Consider the following 25123-nt stretch of genomic DNA (forward strand, 5'->3'; position numbering starts at 1 on the left):
GCGTGGATTTTGCGCTTATGGCGGCGGACCAAACCACCGACACCACGGTGCAAGCCCTCCGGGCGGCGGACACGGGCCTCCGCCTGGCCGACATCCCCTGCGCGGACACTGTCCTGCTCTGCGACGTCTCCCAAGGCCAGCCTCGCCCCATCGTGCCCGTCGCCTGGCAACGCCGCATCTTCGCCTCCCTCCACGGCCTTTCCCACCCGGGCCGGAAAGCTTCCCAGAAGCTGGTGTCGGCGCGTTTCGTCTGGCACGGCCTTCGTCGGGACGTCCGCGATTGGACCAGCGCCTGCACGGCCTGCCAACGGGCCAAGGTCCACCGACACACCCAGGCCCCGCTGGCACCTTTCACCGTGCCCGAACGACGTTTCGACCACGTCAACGTGGATCTGGTGGGCCCCCTCCCCCCGTCACGGGGGTTCACACACCTGCTCACCATGGTGGACAGGACCACCAGGTGGCCGGAGGCCGTTCCCCTCGTCTCCACCACCACCGCCGACGTGGCGCAGGCTTTCATCGCCACCTGGGTCGCCCGCTTCGGCGCACCGGCGGACATCTCGTCAGACCGCGGTCCACAGTTCACCTCCGAGCTGTGGGGCGCGGTCGCCCGCAACCTGGGGATCAAGCTCCACCGTACTACGGCCTACCACCCCCAAGCAAACGGGTTGTGCGAGCGATTCCACCGCTCCATGAAGGCCGCGCTCATGGCCGGCCTTCAAGACGTCGGGTGGGCCGACCGGCTGCCGTGGGTCCTTTTGGGCCTTCGCACGGCCCCCAAGGAGGACCTCCAGGCATCCACCGCCGAGCTTGTCTATGGCCAGGTGCTACGCGTCCCGGGCGAATTTGTGCCCGACGCTACCAGTCCCTGGTCCGCAGCTCACCAGCGCTCGGACCTCCAGGAGGCCGCCCGACGGTTTGCCCCCGTGCCAACATCCCACCACGGTGACCCCCAGTCCTATGTCCCCCCAGCACTCCGCACAGCGGAGTATGTTTTTGTGCGTCACGACGCACATCGGTGGCCACTCCAGCCGCCGTACGACGGGCCCTTCCGGGTGCTGCGACGGGACGACAAGTCGTTCGTCATCGACATCGGCGGCAGGTCGGACCGGATTGCTGTGGACCGCCTCAAGCCGGCGCACGTGGACGTCGACCACCCACCACGGGTGGCCCTTCCGCCGCGGCGAGGCCGTCCCCCGTCCACGGTGCCCCCCACTCGACCGCCCACCACCTCACCGGACCCCCTCCCACCACCCGCCAGGGGTCGCTTCGGCCGGGTCATCAGGACCCCCCTCAAATTGACCCTGCCGGTGCAAGTCGATTCTGGGGGGACGTGTGTAGCGGCTGCCGCTGAGTTTTCACAATCGCCTTGCACCTATCAAGGACGTGGAGCGATCACCATGCCGGGCTCGTCCAGGACGCCCAGGCCCGCGCTCAACTTGCCAGGCCGCAGCCAGGACGCTGGGCCACGCCCCCTGGCGCCGGGCCTGGGCAAACCCCCTGGCGGAATAGATATATATTGCTGACTGATAAACGGTTTTTCAGAGTGCCTGAGTGTTTGATTTCATTAAAGCAACTCAGATGAATTCTAGCTTTTTGTCGCGTCCATTCTTCCGATCGACGTGGGAGCCCCGGCTCCTTCAATGGCTCCATTGGCCTATGATCGGCCTCTGATGTGCATTATAAGATGGAATCAATACGTTTTTGGGGGGGTGGGGGGAGAGGACTGGGGGGGAGAGGAGAGTTGGTGGGGGGGGAAGGGGAGAGTTGGTGGGGGGGAAGGGGAGAGAAGACTGGGGGAGAGGAGTGAAGAGGAGTTGGAAAGGAATGAGGGGAGAGCACTAAAGCGACGTGTGTGTGTGTGTGTGTGTGTGTGTGTGTGTGTGTGTGTGTGTGTGTGTGTGTGTGTGTGTGTGTGTGTGTGTGTGTGTGTGTGTGTGTGTGTGTGTGTGTGTGTGTGTGTGTGTGTGTGTGTGTGTGTGTGAGAGAGAGAGGGAGACCCACTCTGGTGCAGTTTGAGGGATGGGCACAGAGAGGGAGAGGTTTTGACCTCTTGAAGTCACATTTTACATGAGATGTAATGACACATTTCAAACTGTATTTCCCATATGCACACACATGCATTCACATGTTATCAGAAGTAAATGTATTGTGTAGATTCCATCATTTGTGGATCTGATAAATTTCCAGTAACCATTTTGTAAAACTGAATGTGCAGCAATCTCATGAAGATGTCCAAATGTCACACACATCCATGCCCGTGGGATTCCCATGGGTGACCCCACTAGTCTATATATGCAGTGCATTCAGAAAGTATTCAGACCCCTTCACTTTTTCACATTTTGTTATGTTGCAGCCTTATGCTGAAATCGTTTAAATTCATTTTTTCCCTCATCAATCTACACTCAATACCCCATAATGACAAAGAGAAAACAGGATTTTAGAAAGTTTTGCAAATTTATTAAAAAGTAAAAACTGAAATATCACATTGACAAAAGTATTCATACCCTTTGCGATGACACTTGAAATTTAGCTTAGGTGCCTTCCATTTCTCTTGATCATCTTTGAGATGTTTCTACACCTTAATTGGAGTCCACCTGTGGTAAATTCAATTGATTGGACATGATTTGGAAAGGCACACACCTGTCTATATAAGGTCTCACAGTTGACAATGCATATCGGAGCAAAAACCGAACAATGAGGTCGAAGGAACTGCCTGCAGAGCTCAGATACAGGATTGTGTCGAGGCACAGATCTGGGGAAGCCTACAAAAAAAATTCTGCTACATTGAAGGTTCCCAAGAGCACAGTGGCCTCCATAATCCTTAAATGGAAGAAGTTTGGAACAACCAGGACTCTTCCTGGAGCTGGCCGCCCGGCCAAACTGAGCAATCGGGGGAGAAGGGCCTTGGTAAGAGAGGTGACCAAGAACCCGATGGTCACTCTGGTTGAGCTCTAGAGATCCTGTGCGTAGATGGGAGAAGACTCCAGAAGGACAACCATCACTGCAACACTCCACCGATCTGGGCTTTATCGCAGAATGGCCAGACAGAAGCCTCTCCTCAGTGAAAGACACATGAAAGCCCACTTGGAGTTTGCAAAAAAGCACCTAAAGGACTCTCAGACTGTGAGAAACAAGATTCTGTAGTCTGATGAAACCAAGATTGAACTGTTTGGCTTCCGTCTGGCCACTCTGCCATGAAGCCCAGATCGGTGGAGTGTTGCAGTGATGGTTGTCCTTTTGGAAATTTCTCCCATCTCCACACAGGATCTCCAGAACTCAACCAGAGTGACCATTGGGTTCTTGGTCACCTATCTTACCAAGGCTCTTCTCCCCCGATTGCTCAGTTTTGCCGGGCGGCCAGCTCCAGGAAGAGTCCTGGTTGTTCCAAACTTCTTCCATATAAGAATTATGGAGGCCACTGTGCTCTTGGGAACATTCCATGCAGCAGAATTTTTTTTGTAGGTTTCCCCAGCCTCGACACAATCCTGTCTCTGAGCTCTGCAGGCAGTTCCTTCGACCTCATGGCTTGTTTTTTGCTCTGATATGCATTGTCAGCTGTGAGACCTTATATAGACAGGTGTGTGCCTTTCCAAATCATGTCCAATCAATTGAATTTACCACAGGTGGACTCCAAACAAGGTGTAGAAACATCTCAAAGATGATCAAGAGAAATGGAAGGCACCTTAGCTAAATTTAAAATGTCATAGCAAAGGGTATGATTACTTATGTCAATGTGATATTTCAGTTTTTACTTTTTAACTCAACTGGACTCGCGTCCAGTTGAGTTCATCACATACTGAACCCTCCGGCGTCCGTCGTCGTCTGTCGTCCATTAACTTTTTGACGTTAACACTCCACCGTCCACAAATATCAACCGATTCTAATCAACCTAGACATGCAGCATCCTTACCCCAAGGACCAGGTTGGAATTGCATTTCAGCCTGATCCGTTGAAAAATGGCGGACTTAGGCGACCATTTTGCTTTTGGTCATGAAAACGACGTTAACACTCAAGCGTCCATAAATATTAACAGATTTTGATCAAACTTAGAATTTTTAACCCTTACCACACAAGGTAGGTTGCCATTGCATTCCAACCCGATCCTTCACTAAATGGCTGCCATCCTCTTGGTCAGGAGTGACGTAACGCGCGCGTTTGGACCCAGAAACAGAATTATGACGTGGCGTGTTACGTCATGGCTTACCAAGAGGATAACAACAAGGCAGGAAGTCTAACAGCGGCGAAGCCGGGCTTGTAAAATATTAGAAACCATAAACGTATTATTAGGCTTGCTTCGATCTCTCCACGGCATCAAAGTTTGAGTGTTTTCCCATTCGTGTCTTTGTCAAATTTCCACTGGGTATTTTGTTGTGTATGTGTTATTGTGTGTTTCTATTTGGTTTTGGTTTTATAGTTGTTGCAAATTTGTGTGTAATTAGTCGTTTTTTTTTGTTCGCGCCTCGTGCGCGGCCTGGTCTCTCTGGGCTCCCTCCCCCCCTCCCCCCGTCAGTGTTTTGTGAATATGGGTTCTTTCCTTCATAGTATTTGCTTGTTTCTTTGATTTTCTTTTCTCCACCCTACCTCTCACGAACATCTTACCCTTTGTCCAGCGTTTTGAAAACAGAACAAACAAATAAACAACCAAAAAAATTCTATATTAATTATTTCTCTCCTCCCGGACACGTGCTTGTTCGCTCTCCTCCTCGTCTCGACTTGTGCCCCACCCCTATATCTCGTTTTTCTTCCACCTCTGCTCCTGTTTTCTCAAATCCACGTTCTCACTTAGAGACTTTTCCCAGATTGTTTTTCATGGTTTTGTTTAAATATTATTTAAATATGTTTAAACCGCAGCCGTGATGCTGACGCCGCCCCCCCCCCCCCCCCAGAATTTCCATGTTTTAAACGTTTCCCAGTGTATACCCTGGATTAGAATAGGTACACCATATCCCTGCGTGTCGTAAGAGATGACTAAGAGGGTTGGGGTCAGGAAGGGCATCCGGCCATAAAAAAACTTTGCCTCAAAAAGAGAACCATGACAATTACAACTAGATATGGGCAGGGTACAGCCCGAAGTGGAGATCAGTTTCTGAGGTTTGGGACATGGAATGTAGGGACAATGACAGGGAGATCAGGAGAAGTGGTGGAATTATTGGTCAGAAGAAGAGTGGACATATGTTGTGTGCAAGAGACGAGATGGAAGGGAAGTGGTGTGAGAATGGTGAAGGGTAGGCAGGAACAGAAACACAAGTTTATGTGGCAAGGGTGCCTGGAGGGCATGAATGATGTTGGTGTCCTGTTTTCTGAGGAGGTCGTAGACAGTGTGGTGAGTGTGACTAGAGTGAGTGACAGGTTGATGATGGTGAAAATGATGATTGGAAAGCTCTTGGTGAACGTCATCTCAGGATATGCTCCGCAGGTTGGTCGAAGCGATGAACAGAAGGACAAGTTCTGGTGTGCGATAGAGAAGCTGATGGAAAACGTGAAAGATGAGGAAGTTGTTGTGTTAGGAGGAGACCTAAATGGACATGTGGGAAGGAGTATGGATGGTTTTGAGGGAGTTCATGGGGGTTAAAGATATGGTGTGAGAAATGGAGAAGGTGAAAGGATTTTGGAGTTTGCTGATGGAGCTGATTTGTTGATTTGTAATACTCAGTTCCAGAAAGAGGATAATAAGCTTGTTACATACATGTCAGGTGGGTCGACAACAACCGTTGACTACCTGATGGTGCGTAGGCGAGATAGGGGGCACCTCCGGGACACAAAGGTGATCCCGGGGGAGGAGGCTATTTCACGGCACCACATGGTTGTCTGCGACAGAAGGGTGAAAGGTGTGAGGAGAGCTCGGCGGGTGAAGTACCAACCGAGAATGAAGGTGTGGAGGTTGAAAGAGGTGACAGTAAGGGAGGCATTAAAAGAGAGGCTTAGTAGGGTCGAAGATGATGTGGTTGAGCTTGAAAGGGGTGGATGTCAATGAAAGCTAGTCTGTCGGGAGCCGTTGGTGAGGTATGTGGATGGACAAAAGGACCACCGAGGCACTCGGAAACATGGTGTTGGGATGATGAAGTTGGAAAGAGGAGTGATGAGAAGTGGAAGAAGTTCAAGGAGTGGCAGAAGGCAAAGGGTACGGGAGCAGAAACAGCAGAGCATGAAAGTTATAAGGCAGCCAGGAAGGCTGCAAAGAAAGAGGTAGCAAAGGCACAGGAGGCATGCAGGAAAATGTTCGGAGAACGCTTGGATTCGGAAGAGGGTCAGAAAGCAGTATTCAGGATTGCAAAGCAGATAGCGAAAGAGAGGTGTGATGTGATGGGGGTGAGTTGCTTGAAAGGTGAAGTGGGACAAATCGTTGTCGACCCAGATGGAATTAAAGGAAGATGGAAAAGATATATGGAAATGCTGTTGAATACAGAGAATGAATGGGATGGCAACATAGATAAAAGAGTAACCCAGTTTTAGGACCGGCAGAGAAAATAACTGAGAAGGAAGTTGAGGAAGCGATAAAAGCGGGAGGGCCGACGGGAGTTGTGGGAGATATGTTGAAGGCAACAGGAAGTTGGGGTGTGAAGAGAATGACAGAGATCTGCAATCTGGTGGTGAAAGAAGGCCGCATTCCAGTGGTTTGGGAACTGAGTACCCTCGTCCCTCTATACAAGGGGAAAGGTGACCCTCTGGTGGAGTGTGGCTCATACCGAGCGATAAAGTTATTGGAGCATGGAATGAAGGTATTGGAAAGGGTTTTGGAGAGGAGGATAAGGAAGAAAGTGAAGATCGACGAAATGCAGTTTGGATTTATGCCAGGAAGTGGAACGACAGACGCGCTTTTCATTGTGAGGCAGTTGCAGGAGAAGTACATGGAGAAGAGGAAGAAGTTGTTTCTTGGGTTTGTTGATCTGGAGAAAGCATTCAATAGGGTACCACACAAAGTATTGACATGGGCATTGAGGCAGTTAGGAGTGGAGGAATGGTTGATCAGAGTAGTGATGGCAATGCACAAAAGAGCGCGCACAGCTGTAAGGACGAAGGACGGGAACAGTGGTGTGTTTGAGGTGAAGGTGGGAGTGCATCAGGGGTCGGTACTAAGTCCACTACTATTTGTAGCTGTGATGGAGGTGCTGGCTCAGAATGTAAAGGAGGGTTTACCGTGGGAGTTGTTGTATGCAGATGATCTGGTGTTGATTGCAGAAAGTATGGATAGACTGAAGGAAAAGATGAACAAGTGGAAGGAATGTATGGAGACAAAAGGTCTGAAGGTGAATATCGGAAAGACGAAGGTGATGGAAAGTGGTAAAGCATGTGGTGAGGTGGAAAGAACTGGGAAGTGGCCCTGTGCTGTGTGTAGGAAGGTTGTCGGAGTGAACTCCATTCAATGTACAATATGCGCTGAGTGGGTTCATCAAAAATGTAGTGGTCTGAGAGGGTCATTAACCAGTGTGGCAGCTACATTCAAATGTAAGGTGTGCACAGAGGGAGCTGCAGATGGAGAAAGTGCTGAGTTGGATCTTGGAGCCGGCGTGAAGCCAGAGGGTGCGGGAGGATTTTGCTACTTCGGAGACGTGATGAGTGGGGGAGGTGGATCAGACTCGGCAACGTTTGCTGGAGTGAGATGTGCATGGAAGAAGTTTCGGGAACTGAGTGGCATGCTGATGAGGAGGGAAGTGTCGTTGAAGCTGAAGGGAAAGGTGTATGCTGCATGTGTGAGAAGTGTTATGATTTATGGGAGCGAGACATGGGTCATGAACGTAGAGCAGCAACGAAGGTTGGAAAGGGTGGAAATGCGAATGGTTCGACGGATGTGCAGAGTATTGTTGAGAGAGAGGAAGACACATGATGAATTGCGAAAGATGATGGGAATAGAGCCTGTGATTGATGCTGTGAAGAGGAACAGGTTGAGATGGTTTGGTCATGTGTTGAGGAAGGATGAAAGTGACTGGTTGAGAAGAGTGATGGAAATGAATGTAGAAGGAAGTAGAGGACGGGGAAGATCGAGAAAGACCTGGCTAAAGATGGTGGAAGAAGAAATGCGGGCAAGGGTGTTAACAAGGAGAGATGCAGAAAATAGGGCAAAATGGAGAAGATTGTCATGGGGACCGCAAGGCTAACCCCCGCTCTAGTAGGGAAAATGGCCTTTAAAATGCATGTTGTTGTTGTTGTTGATGTTGTATAAACATATTTTTAGCTTTTTAAATAGTCACTAATGCCGCTTATAACATTAAACAAAGAAATTTGGAGGAATCGCGACATCTGTGAGGTAAGTTTTACGTACAGAACTGAGCGAAGATCTACTGTGATCAATATACCCCACAAGGGTTGGGTAATAACATGATCCTTCTGCCGGGCCTATAAGTACTGTGTCGTTGGAAGACCAGTAACGCCGATGCGTTCGATATTTGATAATCATTTTAACAATTGGTTTGTTTGTTTTTCACACCGAATGAAAAACGTAAAGGTAGAGCATATCGATTGTGATATCCTCTTGGTAAGCCGTGACGTAACACGCTGCGCTATAATTCTGTTTCCGGGTCCAAAGCACGCGTCACATCACACTTACCAAGAGAATAGGCCGCCATATTGTTTTCAGCTCCGAAACTACGTTAAGACTTTAACCTCCACAAATATTTATGGATTTTGATCAAACTCTGGCCAAATAGCTCAAAGGTAGAGCTATTTGGCCAGAGGACAGGCCAGAGGTGAAGTTATTCTTACTGTGGTTTCAGATCATGAATTTGTATATATGAAGATATTAATTGATTTCTGACTTTCGCTCAGGTCATGATTTTTGTATATGAAAATACATAGACACAGAAGGATACCTTGAAATTGCATGTATGTGTATCATGATCCAGCTATTTTCCTGACCATTACCCATTAAACCTTGTATGACACTTTCAATAGTGAAGAATTGTAAAAAAAAAAACAAGGCAACAGATCAGCTTAATGTATTCATCTCAAAAACACACACTTATTTCAGTTCTAAAGCATCTGTATATGTGTATGAAAGAACCCAGAATTAACATTTTGAGGGAGCCAAATGTCAAATTCTTACAATGCATGTATAATTGTTATGACATTTCAACACTTTTTCAATGTTTCTTGCACACCTTCATTTTGAATATAAATTATAAATTGTTGTTATATATTTTGTATTCATTTGACATATATATATATATATATATATATATATATATATATATATATATATATATATATCATGAAACATTTACTCCTACTCTATTCTATTTCTGCAATATTGTTGCAAAGTTTAAAGATGCATCGTCACGTTTGCAGCCGTAGTTTCTGGCAGTTAGGTAACATTTTTCTCAATGATTAGTATGTATATGAAATGTCCATATACATTTTCCCTATAACTTTCCTGACAAGGATTCCCCGCAATTTCTTCTGACGTCACTTAAATATGCACTTGCGACGTTTTGTGGGCATGTTCACTGGGACAAGATGTGGGGGTGGGTGACTTTGAAAGCGAATTACACCCGTTTCCTTTTATCTACACAACTATATTTCTGCAACATTGTTGCAAAGTGTAACATTGTATCAATTGTAAAACAAGGACAAGTATAAGGATACAAGGACCTTAAAATTATTACACAAGGTTGTTGGCTTTTCATCTATCTATAATTCCATTAATCTCTGTGTGTATGTGTGTATGTGTGTTTGTATGTGTGTATGTGTGTATGTTTGTCTGTGACCGCTGTTTCTCGACAACTACCGGTCCGATATACTTGAAACTTGCCAGGTATATTGCTGGGGACCCGAGGATGTGCCTTTTCAAGGTTTGAAATTAATCGGACAAGTAGTTACCGAACTATGGCGATTTCTTTACCAAACACCGCAAGCCGTTCGCTTTGGACCAAACCATTTCATGTAAATAGAGGGGGGGGGGGTTCTGTGGTCGTTACTGCCACGTGGTTTCAAAGTTTTTTTTTGTTGTTGTTGTTTGCACGCATGTTTTTTTGCACCCACGTACGGGCACGCCCTAGGATGTTTACACACACACACACCCCTACACAAATTTTTTTTTTTTTTTTTTTTTGGCAAGGAACGGGCACCCACGTACGGGCACTTCCTAGCTTATATATAGTACGGGCATGCCCTAGTTTAAGTAAAATCCAGTACAGACAACTGACCTACTTTAAAGTTGTCCAGTCAGTTCAGTTGAGTTCTGCTTCCCTGGAAGCTCTAGTTCACAGTCGCTGACATGGTTTTAGATTCGGTTTAAAAAAAACGGGAATAAAATTGGATGAAAGTTAGTTTATAGAAGAAAATGCATTTTCAAAGGCCTGTAACATAAAGGCTATTCATTGAATTACCCTTATAATTTTATCTTGAACTCAAATTCACCATCTGATTTCATTTTTATCGATGGTTTTAGACTCAGTTTCAGCAATAATTGAGAAAATAAACGCACACACGGGAAAGAGGGAAATGCTGAGATATTTTAAAAAATCGCGGCTTTTTACAACTCGATATATCTTACACTGCTCAAGATGACACACACACAGGAAAATGCCAAGATATATTATATAATTGTGGCTTTTCACGATCCGATATATCTTGCACCGCCCAAGATGACACAGATGGGAAAATGCCAAGATATATTAAATAATCGCGGCTTTTTATGACTCCATATCTTCCACGTACGGGAAAAGGCCGAGATATCTATATATATATATATATATCCGATGACACAGCTTTATCTGGACTTTAATTCACCATCACAGTCGCTGGGATGGTTCAAGCTTCAGGTTCAGCTAAAGTTGAGAAAATTGGCGACATGTATTCCAACAGCTGTGTTGTCTGTTATGTGGGCATGGGGAATGAGGAGAGAACGTTCCCAGGACTACGGTATTGATATTATTACTTAGTAAAAGTACAGCGAGTGAATGCTGAAGTACTGGATCGAACCAGTCAAATTATATATTTTCATATTCCTGGGGTGTATAGAAAGAGTTTGTTTAAAGACTCTTTTCCAACCATGGAATTAAACAACCCAGTACTTCAAAAATGTACATAATGATGTAAACTAAATATGGAATACAACATTTATTGATAACGTTTGGTTTAAATCTATTTTTACTTTGTAAAGCGAAAAGTTTTACAAACTTTCAAGATTAAAAATGAAGAAGAGTCATGACTCCATTGGCCTTGGATCGGCCTCTGATGTGCATTTTAAGACGGAATCGACACATTTTGGGGGAGGGGGAGAGGAGACTTGAGGGGGGGGTGGAGATTGGTGGGAGGGGAGGGGAGAGGAGACTGGAGGTGGGGAGGAGACTGAGGGGGGGAGGAGACTGAGGGGAGGGAGGAGATTGATGGGAGGGGGAGGAGACTTGGGGGGGGGGGGGAGAGGAAAATGGCGGGGTGGGGGGGGAAAGGAGATTTGATCTTCATTTCAACAATATTGATAGATAAAGGTGATATAATATATCATGAAACATTCACATTTTGTAGTCCATTGTATAATTTAAATAAACATAAATGCAAATTTTTCATGTCGAAAAAGTAAGTAAACCCCTACACTTATCACTACTACAAATACCTAAAATTATAATCAGGTGCACCAGCTCAGGTGCAAATGAATAGAACATCGTTGGAGAGGATCTTGGAGGAACCTGTCTTATTTACACCTCAGACATTTAGTTTGGTTTGCTCTTTGTTGTTGAAGTGTGTGGCATCACCATGTCTAGATCAAAAGAGCTCTCTGAGCCCTTCAGAAAGAAGGTTATAGATGCCTACGAGTCTGGGAAGGGATTTTAAAAGATCTCCAAACAATTTGAAATCAATAATTCGACTGTCCGGAAGATCATCTACAAGTGGGGAAGATTCCAAACAACTGCCAACTTGTTCAGGCCAGGCCGCCCCAGCAAGTTCAGCCTGAGAGCAGACCGCAAGATGCTGACAGAAGTCTATAAGAACCCCAAAATGTCATCACGGGACCTGCAGGTAGCTCTTGCCACTGTTGATGTCAAAGTGCACGAGTCTACCATTAGAAAGAGGCTGCACAAATTAGATCTACATGAGAGGTGTGCCAGGAGGAAACCTTTGCTGTCCAGAAAGAACATCAGGGCAAGACTAAAGTTTGCCAATGAACACCGAGGCAAAGACAAGCACTTCTGGAACAATGTGCTCTGGACAGATGAGTCAAAGGTAGAGCTATTTGGCCACAGTACCAGAAGACATGTTTGGCGAAAACCAAAAACAGCATTTGACCACAAGAACCTGATACCAACTGTAAAGCATGGTGGTGGAAATATTATGGTTTGGGGCAGCTTTGCTGCATCAGGGCCTGGGCAGCTCACCATCATAGATCCACTATGAATTCTTCACTGTACCAGAGGGTGCTTGAGGATAATGTGAGGCCATCTGTCGGAAAGTTGAAGCTCAACCAAAGGTGGACCTTGCAACATGACAATGACCCTAAACATACCAGTAAATCCACCAAGGAATGGCCGAAAAGAAAGAAATGGAGGGTTCTGGAATGGTCAAGTCAAAGCCCAGATCTAAATCCCATCGAGATGTGGGGGGATTTGAAACGAGCTGTGCATGCAAGAAACCCCTCAAACATCACACAGCTGAAATAATTCTGCCTGGAGGAGTGGGCAAAAGTTTCTCCCAGTCGATGTCAGAGAAGGGTGGACAGTTATAAGAAATGGCTGCTTGAGGTTGTTTCTGCCAAAGGGGGCAGTACCACCTATTAGAGCCAAGGGTGTACCTACTTTTTCCACATGCAAAATTAGCATTTATCTTAATTTAAATTATACAATGGACTACAAAATGTAAATTGTAATGAAAACAAGATCCACAACTTTGACCTGGTGGTAGGTTTAATGACAATTTGATCTCTGGCAACATCCTGTAAGAATACAATCATGAAATATATCAGGATCATGGAATCATGGAGAAAGTTCACTAATATCAATCAATGCAAGCAAGCCTAGATTATCTACGTATACGTACCATTCGAGTCTACATGTCATGGATTAAATGTCACAGGAGTGTCTCGGTGCGATGATCGTCCAAGTTCTTATAGACGCCTCTCAGTGGTTAGAGAGAGCATCACACCTGGGTTCAACTTAGATACATTTTCATTACATTCTCACCGCCGTTAGAACTACACTTCCGCTAGGCAGGAATCAAGCACGCAGCAGCATTAGTAGAGCAACGATGTCAGTCCATGTCAGTCGGTCCATCTGTAGAGATCGGGGCGACGAATTTCCCTGCCAGCATGGGTCCGGAAACTACCGGGTACTACATCCCCAGTCCGGAGTCCCCTGCATCGGAGTAGCCACCTGAGGCAGGTGACGAAGGTGGCACCACAGTGCCGAAAGGCAGGGGTGTATTTGGCTGCGAGATGGATGGCAGATGCTCCATAGGCGGAGCCACGGGAGAGTCCATGGACTCGTAAATTGGTTCGTCGATGTCCCCACAAGGGGCCAGGTGGCGTACGGAGACAGTGGACTCGCGTCCATCTGCCATCAACACGCAAGCATGCTCGGGATTAGCTTGGAGTACTTGCACCTTATCCACTCGTGGATCATACTTGCTCGTACGAACCGCACATTTGAGGTAGGCCGGCCCCGGCTCAGCAAGCCAACTAGGTAAAGTTTGGATACTACCCGAGCTCCTCGGGTGATGAAACATCCATTCGTGAGGAGTCTGGTTGGTGGCCATACACAGTAAAGTCCTGATTGAGTTCAGCGCCGCAGGTAACGACCAGGCCCATTTATCTAGGCCTCGGCCGAGGGACCTAAGGCTTCGAGTGACGGCTCTCCATATAATCCCATTGAAGCGTTCGACCTGCCCATTCGCCTGCGGTCTATACGGGGTGGTATAGCTAGAAGCGACATTATGCTGAAGTAAGAAGCTCCTCACCTCCTGGGACACCGCACCTCGATCGGTATGCACGTAGGCCGGATTCCCAAACATAGTAAACAAGTTCTGCAGACACTGTATAACCGTGGCGGCCGTCATATCTGCGCATGTGAAAGCAAAAGGGAATCTCGAGAACTCATCAACGATAGTGAGCAGTTAACGAGAGTTACTCGATGCCGGTGACCCCGGCAGCGGCCCTTTGAAGTCCATCACCAATCTCTCCCATGGCCTAGTTGCTCTGACCAGTGTCCCCATAGGAGGGTTGTAAAAACACGGTTTGAGTTCAGCACATACAGTACAGTTGTGACAGACCTGGCGAATGTCTTCAACCGAGTATGGCAGATTACGACAACGCACAAAATGAGCGAAACGCGTCACCCCAGGATGGCACAGAGTGTCGTGCAAAGCGCACAGATCCTCCAAAGATATGAGGCCCGCACACGTAGCCAGCCACGATAAGGCGTCGGCAACCAAGTTATCCCTCCCAGGGCGATATTTGATGGTGTAGCAGAAATCGGCGAGTTCAATGTGCCAGCGACTGATTTGCTCATTTCTAATGTGTTGAGCATGCAGGGTGTCGTACATAAACACAATGCTCTGTTGGTCCATGATAATTTGGAAGCATCATCCGAGCAAATAGGGATGCCAACGCCGAATCGACTCGACGATCGCGTACGCTTCCTTTTCGACAGACGAATGTCTCCGCTTAGCGGAGGTGAGAGTTCACGAAAAGAAAGCCACAGGGCGCCCTCCCCCCCCTCCCCCCCGGGAGAGAGTCACTGCTATTGCATGATCCGATGCATCACTTTCCAAAATGAAAGATTTGTTCTCGTCAATTGTCGCCACAGCGGCGCCAGCGATGTCGGACTTAAGGCCATGGAAAGCAGCCTTGGCATCAAGGCTCATGGGGAACGATTCGCAGTCCACAAGTGGGCGGAGTTTCGCAGAGAAATTTTGTACCCTCTTAGAATAATGGGCGAACAGCCCGAGAGCACACTTCAGCGAAGCACGATCGCAGGGCAGGGCCATGTCGAGCAAGGGTCACAGACACTCCTTATCCAGAGCAACAGAGCCGTGGATCACGGTGTACCCCAGATGATCTATCGTGCGAGCGGAGTAACGACATTTAGCCTCATTCATAGTGAAGTGATGCCTCTGCGCAACCTCGAGGAAGCGCTTCAGCTTAGCATCATGATGTTCCTAGTCATGCCCGCAAACCGTGAGATTGTCCAGATATACAAAGATGTCGTTCAAGTTCTCCATAGCCCTCTGAAAACACCCGACCCCGTCCGTGACCCCGAAAGGTAGCCGGGTGAACTGGTATAACCTTTGACCCGATTCAAACGTGGTAAAGATATGGTCGGCCTCGGAGATGGGGATTTGATGATACGCACTACGCAGATCGAGAGTGCTATAGACCGAGTACTGGGTCACCTGTCGAACCAGGGAGTCCATTCCCGGTAGGGGGTAGGCGTCCAGCTGTGTAAATCGATTAATCGTCTGCGAATAGTCGATAACCATGCACTTGCGATGTGCTTCACTTCGTACCACCAGAACTTGGGCCCACCATGGCGACCGACTAGGTTCTATGATACCTTCCTTTAATAGCTGGGCCGTTTCTTCCACAATGAATTGCGCGTCAGCTCGTGACTAGCGTCGCGATTTAACCACTACAGGTGTACAGTCCGTGGTCAAATTGGGGAACAGCGACAGCGGCTCAATTTCCATCCCTGCAAGAGCGCACACAGCAAGCGTATCAGTGCCACCAAATTCCATTTCCAACCGTCCATGTCGCTTGAGAAAATCATGACCTAGCAAAACGTCTGCACATAATGCTGGTAAGACCATGAGATGCACATCCAGAAACATTCGTCCCTTAATCACAAGCTTCAATCGACATTCCCCTTTTGTGCTGAGCCTAAGCCCCTGAGAGGCCATAAAGATCCGACGTCTTGTCCCAAGAACCGGCCATCCATGTTTTTGCACCAGTCGATAATCAACATAACTATCTGTGGAACCTGTGTCGATCAAAGCATGAGCAAAAATTCCCTCGATCTTAAGTGGAATTATAGCTCGAGCCAGGCCAGGTGGACCTGCAGTTATCGAGTCGTCTAGGCGAGGCGTGCACGCTTCGCGTGTGGATCCAACACCAGCTAATGTTTTCCATGCCGTAGCAGTAGCTTGTAGTTTGTTCGTGCAGCCTCCAGATGGCGCTCGTGTCACGCGCGGAGTTTCAAAGCCAGCTGAAGTTTTCCGTGCCATAGTAGTAGCTTGTAGTCTGTATGAGCATCCTCCGGATGGTGCTCGTGTCACGCGCGGAGTTTCAAAGCCAACATTAGCCGTTCGGGTGGCCGATCCGGAAAGTTGGCGGGGGCGCGGAAGGATGCCTGCCAAGGACGGTCGCACCGTGTTCTGTCGTGTGTGCGCCACTTGTTTAGTCGGCGCGATGAATCTCACCAAGGTCGAGCGCACAGCCAGGGGCCCACGTGAAGGAGCGATCCTCATCAAAGTCGGGCGAGGCGCCCCGCGCTTCGCTCGGCGATAAGCACATTCATCATTGAGTGGGTTTGTTTGCCCCGCAACGTCGATCAGCAAACCTTTGCAAAATGACCGGTCTTTCTGCACAAATGACATGTCGCATCTCGAGCCGAGCAAACAGACCTAAGATGCTTTCGGTTCCCTCAGAAATAGCACGTAGTGTTACGTCCGGGCTTGAGTCCGGCAGCTGTTGCTGCCGTCAAGCCCAGATCAGAATCCTCCTCGGGAGGGGCTGGGGTCTCGGATTCCAGCAGAGATGCCGAGGCTGCATCCGCGTCCTTGGCGGTCGCTCTCTCCGGTCGTGCTTGTCGAGATGTCCCCGCAGTGACGTGTGGGTGTTCATACACGTCGGATTGTTCCCGTGCTTGGGTATAGACGTGAGCCAGCCGTGGTGCTTCAGCGAGAGTCAAGTCGGCCTCTTCAAGAAGTCTCTGTCTGACTACTGGGGATCTGAGTCCCACGACGAAAGAATCGCGAACAAGATAATCACAAACTTGTTCATGCGTACGTACTTCCGGTGCACTCTCGGTCAGCAGACGTCGGAGGTCTTGTGCAAAGTGATCTAAAGTCTCCGTGGGCTGTTGTTTTCGTATAGCGAGCAGATGCCGGGAATAAACTGCACTTCGCTTCTTAATGTAAATACGCTTCAGCTCTGCCACGGCAGCATCGAATGTCATGCATTGTCCGATCGCTCGGTACACGTTGTGATGTACCATTGTTTTTAGTACGTCTAATTTTGTTTCATTGGTGACGGCGGCTTCCTGAGCCTTGAATTGATTATCCAAGGTTTTCAGCCAATGTGTCAGCTCTGCGCCCGCATCCGCTGCTTGTGGGTCGGCTGCGAAGAGCGGCACCTGGATCATTCTGTGTCCCGCCATGTCGCACCCGTTCGCCTCTTGTTCTCGATCGGACGGCGAGTCAAATTGTCATTAATTGTAATGAAAACAAGTTCCACAACTTTGACCTGGTGGTAGGTTTAATGACAATTTGATCTCTGGCAACATCCTGTAAGAATACAATCATGCAATATATCAGGATCATGGAATCATGGAGAAAGTTCAGTAATATCAATCAATGCAAACAAGCCTAGATTATCTACGTATATGTACCATTCGAGTCTACATGTCATGGATTAAATGTCACAGGAGTGTCTCGGTGCGATGGTCGTCCGAGTTCTTATAGACGCCTCTCAGTGGTTAGAGAGAGCATCACACCTGGGTTCAACTTAGATACATTTTCATTACATAAATGTTTCATGATATTTGTTATATTATATCACCTTTATCTATCGATATTGTTGATATGAAGATCAAATAGCTGTATGTTGAAATATGTTGAAAAAGTCAAAACTTTACATGGGGTGCACTTGCTTTTTCACGTGACTGGACATGTTCCACTTGTTTGACCAGTCTGATTTTGTCCAGGACTGCAGAGAGAGGAGGCTGCGGACTGTCTATCTGAGGGATGAGGTATGGAGTGGCAGAGAGTGGAGTCATCAGCAAAGAGATGGAGAGGATTTTCCAGAGAGTTGGACAGATCATTGATGAAGTCCAGAAAAAGCACAGGGCCCAGAACACTGCCTTGGTGAACTCCAGCCTGAATAGGAAGGGGAGATGAGAGAAATCCATTCAGGGCCACATGTTGACTTCGACCAGAGAGCAAGTCCGCAAGCCATGCATGGAGATTTCCATGAATACCATAGGAGGAGAGTTTGGTGAGCAGAGCGGCGTGCCAGACTGTATCGAAGCCACATGATATGTCAAGGGAGACTGCTCTATTTTCCTGTTTGACATTGAGGACCTCCATCCATCGTTGAGACAGCACAAGCAGCATGTCCAGAGGAGAGTGACCTGGTCTGAATCCAAATTGATGATCAGAGATCAAGCCAATGGAGAAGAGGAAGGATTTGATATCTGATGCAATGGTGGATTCCATGACTTTGCTGATAATTGGGAGCAGGCTGATTGGTCTGTAGTTGCAAGGATCTGTTTTTGCACCTTTTTTGTGTAAAGCGGAAATGTTTGCTGATTTCCAAGATGCTGGGAAATGACCTTGAGCAAAAGAGAGGGTGAAAAGAACAGAGAGAGGGTGAGATAGAGCAGTAGAGCAGGATTTTAGGACCCGTGCGCTGATGCCATCTGGTCCAGTTGCAGAATCAGAGTCGAGGTCTGACTAAAACTTCTCCACCTTGTCAGAAGAGAAGGACACAGAGACCAGGATCAGTTGGGTTCGACTGGGAAAGGTGGGAACAAAGAGAGATGGGTTTGGGACACAAGATTTTGAGGCAAACACAGAGTTGAGGCATTCGGCTTTGTCACGTGCGGTGTCAACTGTGTAGCTATTTGAGGTAAGGGAGGGGATGGAGGGAGAACAAACATCAGAAACGGATTTGACCAGATGCCACCAGGATTTGGAACAAGTCTGTGTTTCCATTCAGCTGGAAGCAGGCTTCTGTAGTCCCTGTCTTTGAAGGCTCCAGTGAGTAATCAGATCCTTCTAACTATCAGCCTGTTAGCTTTCCACCCATTATCAGCAAAATATTATCCTTGATATATTATCCTTGAATTATCCTTGATAAAACAATAATTCATGACTCATCTGGAAAGCCACAACCTCCTAACTGATGTTCATTGTGGCTTTAGACAATCAAGGTCTACTAGTGATGTTCTATCCCTAATCAATGAACATGTGAATGGGCTTTGGATCATCGTGGAGAAGCCAGGGTTGTTTCTCTCAACATCTCGAAGGCTGAAATCGTATGGCATTACTGGAAAATTGCTTGATACAATCTCTGACTTCCTTGCACATCGTCAAATCTCTGTGGTATATGAGGGACAGCAATCCCCTGTGCATTATACGAATGTGAGTGTTCCTCAGGGATGATGATGTTAGCAGAAGGGGATTGTGGGAGAGATGGCCGGGTCGCCAACTTGATGGTGTTGGAGATATGCTGGTGGATCCGTGCCTCAAATGAACGGTCTTGTTCATGATGATCAGTGCCATTGTTCAGCATTTATTGAGTGACACATCTTTTGCTAAGGAAATTGGCAGAATTTTTGATTTCCTCACCGGCGCCATTTTGGCTTTACCGGGCGTTCCATGGCCGAGGTGCTTGTCATCCTTTCATACCTACCTGCTTGCAATGAATCTGCAAAACGTGGAAGATTCACAGAGATGGCCTTTGCTGATACACTGCCTGGGCATGGAGGGTCAACTCATTTTATTAATGCTGGGTCCTGCACCCACCAATGCAGCAGCCACTGCCGTGCTTGCTGCGCAATTCGGAGCCACTCGGTGCACTCTCATTCAACAGTTCAAATTCCGACAAGGCCAGAGGCCCAGTTAGTCAATTCTCCAATGCATTTTTACATTGAGAAAATTAGCACTTCCTTGTAAATTTTGTGCACTTCATGATGACATGATTAGAGATCAACTGATCGAGAAAACATCGAGTGTACAAATAAGGGAGAGACTTTTACTCGAATCAGATGACCTAACCTTGACTCGACCCATACAGATAAACAGTCAAGTGGAAGCAGCTAACCACATTGCACAAAAACTTATCGGAACACTCACGTGCTGCAGCTACAGACTGTGCAGTTCAGGGAATTCGGCAAACACTCACACCATATGCGACGGAGCTCACAGAACAGCCTACGCAGCAGCATCCCACACGTTCTACACTGCATTGCCGAAACTGTGGGTCCACTAGGCATGCGTCCGGAACTGCTGATTGCCCTGCTGGAGGCCAACAATGCAGAAATCGTGGAAAATTTAACCACTTTGCCCGGTGATGTCACTCCACCTCAACACAAGCAACCGTTCAACCACAGACCTCGTATACTGCACCGGCCAAAATCCATACTGTCCTATCGACTTCATCAAATTTTAAAACGTGTTGTCTTTCTCAATGACATGTGCATACGACTGCTCCTGGACACTGGTGCCAAGGTGTCTCTCCTGAATTTGGAAACATACAGACAATATTTTTCTGACATGACCCTGCAACGGTTCTCTACCACCCTCACTGGTCCTCCACCACCCTCTACCACCTCACATGCCAAAATTGACGTAATGGGCACATTACAGCTGTTGGTACGTTATGGTGTCCAGTCTCTTTCTAAGTTTACATTCCACATTGCAAAAAAACGGTGCTAATTTAATGGGCCTCGACTTGTTTACTTCTCTTGGGTTTTCCTTGATGGTTTATAGTGGCATGGCCATATTGTAGGTGACCTCCCCCTGGCGGCAACAATGGCCTGCATGTTTTGATGATTTGGGCATCCTCTCTGCATTTGTTCACCAACCCAAAGTAAATCCTGCTGTGGCTCCGGTCATTCAGCCACTATGCCGCATTCCCCTTGCCTTATGGGACCAGGTCGTGACTGAATTGAACGTCCTCTTGGAGACTGGCATAATAGAGCCTATCAACGCATCCCCCTGGATTTCGAACCTCGTTATAGCAAAGAAAAAGTCCAAGGGACTTAGAATTTGTGTAGACCTGTGTGCAGTGAACACAGCAATTATTCCCTACAAATATCCGCTTCCAACAGCTGAAGACCTGTTTCTACGGCTCTACGGTCTTTAATAAGTTGGACCGACGCCAAGGTTATCTCCAAGTTCCCCTTGCTTCAGACTGGAGGGGCCTTACGGCTTTCGTGACTCATACCAGAGCTTTTCGTTGCACCCGTATGCCATTTGGCTTATGCTAAACACCCAGCTGTTTTTTTTTTTTTTTGTATTCAAGATCGAGGCTCGTGAAAGAGCTAACATTAATCACACAAAAAGTCAAACCGACACACAAAACACAAAATAAGGGGAGCGGTAGACAAGATGGGGAGAGAGGGGGAAGGACACAGACACAACATTTGAGAGCAGGGACATCGAGAGATCTGTCAGAGGGAGAGGGCTTGGGGGGATGTGGGAGAGGTCTAAAATGTATCGACACTGTAAGGACTTCCAGGAAAGAAGTTGGAATTTCAAAAAAGTGCATCTGAGGTGAAAAATAGCAGGGGTAGAAAAGATCAAGGTTTTGGATGGGGGAAGATAAGAGATGGTGGTTAACAGCTGTTTGAAAGACCTGGATGGAGGAGTGGGATTGAAGGGAGTGGGGGAGTTTGTTCCAGAGGTGGGAGAAAAGGGGAATGAAAGAATGAAGGTGGGCAGAGAGCCTTGATTTTTGCAGTTTAACCATTAGAGGGTTGCTGGCAGATATTGTGCAACCTGTAGGAATATTTGGGGGACAGAGCACAGAGAGAGCTGGGGGAGCAAGGCTGGAGAGGAGTCGAAAGAAGACAAAGACCCCCAACCTGCCTGTGGTGAGTGAGTGAAAGGCCCTCGGAGTTGGCTTCATCGCAGGAGATTCCAATGATTCTGAAAGCTTTGGTTTCAACAGCGTGAAGCCGAGCTAGGTGTAAAGGTTTTCAAAGGCTAGGTTTTGAAAAGATGATGTCATCCATCTTTGCCGGCATCCCGGGCATGTCCTTGTACTTACATGACAAAGTGTTACATGGTCCCAACACCTCAGTGCATGATGAATGCTTGGTCCAAGTGCTCCCGAAACTTGCTCAGCACAACTTAACACTGAATGGCGACAAATGTGTTTTTGCGGTACCCAAAATAGAGTTTGTGGGATTTAAGCTGTCACCTCACAGGATTTCCCCTCTCCAGTCCAATGTGGAAGCGATTCAACGCATACCTGAGCCTCAGTCTGTTTCTCAGCTGGCCTCCTTCCTGGACATGGGGGCCGACCACATCCGGTTCTTGCCACAGTACTCAGCCATCACTGCACCATTACATCAGCTTCTTAGGAAGGAAGCTTCCTGGAATTGGACCCCATCCTGTCAAGCAGCCATACACAGGTTGAAAGCTCAGCTCACTACAGCCCCTCTTCTTGCTCATTTTGACATCAACATTGCCACATTGGTCACCTGTGATGCTTCGGCAACGGCGTGGGGGCTATTTTGTCCCAGGTGCAGGATGGCGTGGAGAAACCCATAGCTTTTGCAACCCGTGCCTCGAGTCCCATGGAGCAAAAATATTCTGTGGGAGAGAGAGAGGGGCATTGGCCTGCATATCGGCATGCGAACGCTGGCATCTGTGCCTGTATGATCGGCCCTTTACTCTCAGAACAGATCACCAAGCACTCATGGCTTTGATGTCCACATCAGGCACAGGACACAAGTCACTCTGATTGTACAGGTGGTCGGACCGACTCCAGCAGTACAATTTCCAACTTCAGTCCACCCCTGGATGTCACTATACCGTGGCAGACCACTTATCCAGATCAGTTGTGGATGCTCACACTTTTTCTGAACCAGAGACATAGAGCATGATCGAATACAACTGTTGCATGGACACTGACATGATGTGGTATCCCTTCCGGAGCTCCAGCGGGAATCTAAGGAAGACTCTCTTCTCAGTACCCTGCATTCCTATATTACAGAGGGATGGCCGGCCAGAGTAGCAGACGAACTGATACCGGTTTCTTGGGTGAAAGACGAGCTATCCTGTTAGAACGATTTTTGTGTGGCGCGAGAACACCGCACAGTGGTGCCAAGCATTCTGCGAGCACAAGTGTTGAGTGTGGCTCAGGAGTGTCACTTGGGCATGGTCAAGGTCAAGCAAGATGCCGTGACCTGGTGTGGTGGCCCAGCATTGACCATGACATTGAGACATTAGTGAAGGATTGTACGTCTTGTGTTCATCAGTAGCAAAGCTGGACAGCCCATATCGCCTCCACTTCAGCCAGTTTCCTGGCCGTCTTACCCCTGGGAACACCGGCAACTAAACATTTGTGAAGAAATTTGTGGTGCCCCTTACCATCAACGCTGTCTGGTGGTCGCATAAGATTGACATTCCAAGTGGCTTGAGGTTGTTCCTGTGGGATCTGATACCTCCGAGAACATTATCCACATCCTGGACACACTGATAACTCGTTGTCGGTTGCCACAGGTTATTACCACAGATATTAAATGGCCCACAGTTCATTTCAGTTGAGTTCACCACGTATCTTAGCATCAATGGAATTAAACATATCCGCACGGCCGTGTACCATCCACAGGCCAATGGGGAGATGGAAAGGTTTAACCAAACCCTCAAGCATGGAATTCGAGCACACCGAGCTCAAGGTTGTACATTTCAAACAGCCCTACTACAGACCCTCATGCACTACAAGGCAATAAAGCACACCAGACGGGATGTGCGCTATTGCTGCCGATGCACAGGTTTCGCCCAACGGGGTCTTGCTTCCCCTTACCGGCTGACAGCATTGCCGTACAACTGAGCGAGCAGAGCATGAGGCAACACTTTGAAAGAGTGCACAGATCAAGACTACCTGTGATACAGGTTCATGATTGGGTCAGAGTTAAATATCCTCATCGGAAAAACAAGATGCAGTCATTCTGGTCCTCCACACTTCGTGCGAGCCGACAGCTTGGAACAGTGACTTTCCAGCTTCAGGATGGGTCTCAGTGGCACGCCGGCAGACTACGGAAAGTGGCTGCCCCTGTGACCCAGCCTTCTCACCAGGTGGGAGTTGGTATGTGCCCCACCAAAACAGGTGATACAGCTGATATAAAAGAAGGGCTTGAACCTGTGGGGGCAATGCAACGGCCTCTGAGAGCCCGCCAGTGCCGCAGTCATTTTCAGGATTTTGTGACCTCATTCCATACCTGAACTTTGTGGGAGAGGGGAGAAAATGTTCGTCTTTCTTACATGCTTGATTATTTCCGAGTTTGCGGTTGTTGTTGGTGAATTTCCCGATGATTAGTGATTGCTGGGAAGGGATGATTATTTCAGTGGAAGGGGATTGTGGGAGAGATGGCCGGGACACCATCTTGACGGGGTCGGAGATATGCTGGTGGATCCGTTCCTCGAATAAACCGTCTTGTTCATGACGATCAGTGCCATTGTTTAGCTTTTATTGAGCAAAATGTTCATGACGATTGACTCTGGAGTGGATTGTGTGAATAAATGGTGTGCGAGAGATCCTGAGATGGCCAGTGTGTGTAAGTTGTGTGCGCTGGTTTGCGAGGTGGCTTGTAAGTGTGCATGATTTGGGGATGTACCATGGTGCGATAGTGGGTGTGGTGAAGGATACGGGGCTGCGTGTATGCGTGTGACATCTGCGGATGTTCCGTATCATGAGCAGTGGATGTGGAGAACATGTAGGAAATCCGCTGAATGTCAATGCCAAAAATTAAATCAATTGGCAGGCTATGGATGTGCTGCCAAACTTTCCCACAGATGGAGGCTTCCATGGGATAGAATATTGAGTGCAGAAGTGACTTAAAAGCTGGGACGCCAGAGAAATCGCTGCTGTTTGAACGTGCTGGGCACCCGAGGAAAAGCTGCCTTGTCTGTTCTTGCCATGAAAGGATCGCCTGCCAAGATCAATTGTGTTGCCAGGTTTGGCGGTCTCAATCAGTGTCAGTAGTTGCTTAACACCCGATGAGGCCGCGAAGCTATCCACAGTACGGCGGCTTTCCAGATCCAGAGGTCGGAGAGAGTCTGAGAAGTCCCACTCGTGAAGCACGCCACACCCCACGTCTGCAACAATATTTTCACTTTGACTGCCCCCATGGCAGTCAATCAAAATTGAAAATCATTCCAAACCGGATAGGTACTGTTTATAATGACATCATAAAGGACACAAACAACAGGCACAAATAACCAATGTAATGTGTTAGATATAGTG

The 25123-nt window shown here is 47.8% G+C and overlaps 1 protein-coding gene and 1 long non-coding RNA gene across 4 annotated transcripts in view; one reads left to right on the top strand and one right to left on the bottom strand.

Annotated features, from left to right (window-relative positions):
• The window catches only part of LOC137418230 (E3 ubiquitin/ISG15 ligase TRIM25-like), a 1962167-nt gene that overhangs the window by 360367 nt on the left and 1576677 nt on the right, over positions 1-25123 (bottom strand). The window lies entirely within an intron of this gene.
• The window catches only part of LOC144889691 (uncharacterized), a 56273-nt gene that overhangs the window by 30225 nt on the left and 925 nt on the right, over positions 1-25123 (top strand). The gene's annotated exons all lie outside the window — the stretch shown is intronic.

The sequence above is a fragment of the Myxine glutinosa genome, chromosome 1 (assembly GCF_964187855.1).
Source record: "Myxine glutinosa chromosome 1, kmMyxGlut1.1, whole genome shotgun sequence".
In the NCBI taxonomy this organism is placed as follows: Eukaryota; Metazoa; Chordata; class Myxini; order Myxiniformes; family Myxinidae; genus Myxine; species Myxine glutinosa.